Below are 4,467 nucleotides of genomic sequence, written 5' to 3' on the forward strand. Positions count from 1 at the left end.
CCAGAGGGCGGTGCAGGGCAAAGCTTCTCCATGCTTAACCCTTTCATGCATACTGGTCACTACAGTGGACAGTTATTCTTCAGCTGTTCTCTTGTATATTCATGGATTTTGTTGTTTTAGTTTCATATCAGCCAACACATTGGACGCTTATGCATCATCCCATACACTGCAATTGAAAACATTACTGTAACTTTGCTGTTCTAGATAAACCTGATCTAACATGTTTGAGTGTAAATCAATTGCTTGTTATTGTTATTAGACTGTAATTAACAATTTTTTTTTTGCATATTATCTCCATGAAGTGAGTAATGACCAGTATTAGAGTATGTTAAAATGTGAGAAAAGATCAAATTAGCAGCTTTAGAATGTTTTTATTTCATAGTTTTCACACAGAATACCAGTAAATGTACATGTTTCTTTGCTTCAAAAATTAAATGCATGGTTTCCAGCTAGTGGACATTTTTGCAACTCCATGAAAAATAGCTTCATAGAGAAATTCAATTGCATTGTTTTTTTAATGCCTAAAGAGGAATAAAAACAATCAGGAAAGAAAATCTTGACTAAGGTTCTCATAATTCATGCATGAAAGGGTTAAACGCTGACCAAAATTGTTCATGCACTGCAGATATTTAAGTCTCTGTCAAAGTGTAGGGTTAAGGCAGGGGGAACCAAAAGGGGGATGAAAAGGGTGAGAAAAAAAGGTTGTGAAATTCTATTCATTTTTCCTGTATGCAGACCACATAAGCCACACAGACCCCCACTGTGAAGCTCAGTCTGAGACCAATCCAGAACAGGAGCTGCACTTAGATCACCTTTTAAGGGCCAGCTCCAACACCAGAACACAACTGCAAGCAATTACCTCAGCCACTCCTGGATGATCTGTTTGTGTGTGATGTATGACTGCTCCTCTAGAACTGCAGCTTTAGCCAGACACAGGACAAGTTGTCTATGATTCGACGTACAGAGTTCAAGCTGGGTGTGTGCCTCATGACCCTGCATCTCACCTAAATTTTGAAAAACACATCAAGGCAGTCACAAAATCAGCCTACTATCACCTTAAGAACATCTCAAGGATAAAAGATCTGATGTCTCGGCAGGACCTGGAAAAACTAGTCCATGCATTCATCTTCAGTTGGCTTGATTATTGTAACAGTGTCTTCACAGGTCTACCTAAAAAGTCCATTAGACAACTGCAGCTCATTCAGAACTCTGCTGCTAGAGTCCTCACTAAGACCAGAAAAGTGGACCACATCAGTCCAACTCTGAGGTCCTTCCACTGGCTGCCTGTCTGTCAGAGGATAGACTTTACAGTTCTGTTGCTGGTCTATAAAGTTCTGAATGGTTTAGGACCAAAATACATCAGTGACCTCCTGACCCAGTATGAACCCACCAGACCCCTCAGGTCATCGGATCCGGTCCTCCTGACCAAGTATGAACCCACCAGACCCCTCAGGTTCATCCAGATCCAGTCTGTTGTCAGTTCCCAGAGTCAGAAGCAGACATGGAGAAGCTGCGTTCAGCTTCTATGCTCCACATGTCTGGAACAAACTCCCAGAAAACCTCAGATCAGCTGAAACACTCAGTTTATTTAAATCCAGATTAAAGACCCACCTGTTCTCAGCTGCATTTGAATAGAGTTTATATTTTTTAAGCTTAAAGTTTTTATCTGTTTTATCTGCTTTTCTGTTTTATCTGTTTACATACTTGTTATTGCTTCTGCTGTAATGCTTTTAATATTTTATGTAAAGCACTTTGAATTGTCTTGTATATGAAATGTGCTATAGAAATAAACCTGCCTTGCCTTGTCATAACGTTGCCAGTTTTAGTCTCCAGGACATTTAGTCCACTGCTTCTGAGCTGCTACTTTGTGAAGTGTTATTACTTAGGCATTACTTCAACAGTCCAGGATGATGATGATGATGTTGTGGGTTAGGCTGTATTTGATCTTTTTTGGGGGGCTCTTTGTCATTTATGATGCCTTTTCTTCTGAAATTGAGTTCACTTTTATGTTCAAGGCTTTTGAATCAAAGTTTTGAAATATGAAAACACAAAACAGGTTAATTCTATGGCATCTTCATCCATATAAGAATTTATGAATACCCCATTATGGGCCACCAGAAACTTAATTTGAATCATGAACACTGAATCTGATTTGTATCATTTGAAAATGAATTTACTAGTTTTGAACTTAAGTCCAATAAACTTGAAACTGAATGTAAGATTATGAAATTGAATTCAGTTTCTCTGAAACTATATTTTATCCTCATTGAAAATTCAACTCTATATATTTTCACATTCAGTTCTCACAATACAAATTCTGTTCTAAAAATTAAATTTCAATTTACTGTGATAGTCATCCAGGTAGTTGAGGAAGAGCAATCAAGTCCAGATACACAGGACTCCTCTTTGGCCAATCAGCACCTATGTTTTTGAGCACGTAACAGTAGTTGTCAACAAAATTGTGTTATCTTGCTCAAACTTCTAATAAGTAGACATGGCATGATAGCTGGTCTCTTGAGACAGCTTGCACATCTAAACAGTCCAGTGCTACCTGCATGGCTACATTCAACAATTACCTTGCGGGGCTCCTGCACATGCTCCTAACTACTGTGGCATGCTGGGTAATGGAGTTCTTGTCCTACTGAATTCATAACATCACATCTTTCCCCCATAAAGAAATATTTTCCCCTTAAAACAAAGCCATGCTAAAGTGCTCATATATATATATATATATATATATATATATATATATATATATATATATATATATATATATATATATATAAAATGTATATATATAATGTGTATATATATAATGTGTGTAAACATATATATATATATATATATATATATATATATATATATATATATATATAAATATATATATAAAATGTATATATATATAATGTGTATATATATAATGTGTGTAAACCTATATATATATTATATATATATATATATATATATATATATATAATATATATATATATATATATATATATATATGTATATAATGTATATACACACACAGGGTGGGGAAGCAAAATTTACAATATTTTGAGGCAGGGATTGAAAGATGGTGTATGACCAATTAGTTTATTGAAAGTCATGAGAATTTATTTGCCACAAGAAAACTGACATAATAGAAAATGTTTTTATTCTATGTGTCCTCCCTCTTTCTCAATAACTGCCTTCACACGCTTCCTGAAACTTGTGCAAGTGTTCCTCAAGTATTCGGGTGACAACTTCTCCCATTCTTCTTTAATAGTATCTTCCAGACTTTCTTGTAATAGTTTTGCTCATAGTCATTCTCTTCTTTCCATTATAAACAGTCTTTATGGACACTCCAACTATTTTTGAAATCTCCTTTGGTGTGACGAGTGCATTCAGCAAATCACACACTCTTTGACGTTTGCTTTCCTGATTACTCATATGGGCAAACGTTTCTGAAAAGCTATGGATAATAGTGTTAGGTATGATTATGACATCAATATATGTTTGGTTTCAAAACAATTGACGTAGTGCCTGCTTTCACTTTTTGTTCCTCATTTGCTTTCCTGACTTTGTGTGTGCTTTTGGGCGTCAGTAAGTCCTCATTTACTGGTAAGTTGGAGCGAATGCGCCTACCCATCAGCATTTGGGCTGGTGATAATCTGTTCTGTAGAGGTGCGCTCCGGTAGATCCGTAAACTCTTCTGAAAGTCATCTCTGTCCTGTGCTTTTTTTCCATCATGTTTTTTACTGTTTTCACAGTGCTTTCTGCCAAGCCTTTGGAGTTTGGATAGGTCGGACTCAATGTACAGTGTTGAAACCTCCATTCATTGGCAAAGGCAGCAAACTCGCAGCTAGAAAACTGGGGCCCATAATCCGAAAACAGTCCACATGGGACGCCATGTCTGGCAAAGACAGCCTTGAGGTAGCTGATGACTACCATTGCTCGATGTTGACTAGAGCTGCAACCGATTAATCAACTCAAAGTGATCCAAAAAAATCATTCAACCACAATTCTCCTGAATCAAAGCTTTGTTTCCTTCATTTCTCTGCTGTTGAACATTGGTTCCACTGTTGTGTTTCACACAGACGCTTATAGTGACGCACAAAGAAGCTTCAATTCAGGAAAACTGCAATAGAATATCTCCCCTCAATCAATTAGTCGATTAATCGAATCGGGACTTTTTGCATTGACTTCAAGCACCTAGTCGATTAATCGGTTGCAGCTCTAATGTTGACTGCAGCGCTCCAACTACAGGATAGTTTGAAAAGTAGTCGGTGACCACTATGTAACTCTTGCCATCACAGTCAAATAGGTTAGTTCCTACCTTGTAGTAAGGTCTGTGGGGCACCAGATGAGTGGTCATTGGCTCAGCTTGTTGTTTCGGCCTGTGAGTGCGGCAAACTTCCCATGATGCTGTTGTCTGGCTGATGTCTTGATTGATTCTCGGCCAGTACATTACTACTCTTGCTTGTG

This window comes from Sphaeramia orbicularis, chromosome 3 (genome assembly GCF_902148855.1).
Source record: "Sphaeramia orbicularis chromosome 3, fSphaOr1.1, whole genome shotgun sequence".
NCBI classification, from domain to species: domain Eukaryota; kingdom Metazoa; phylum Chordata; class Actinopteri; order Kurtiformes; family Apogonidae; genus Sphaeramia; species Sphaeramia orbicularis.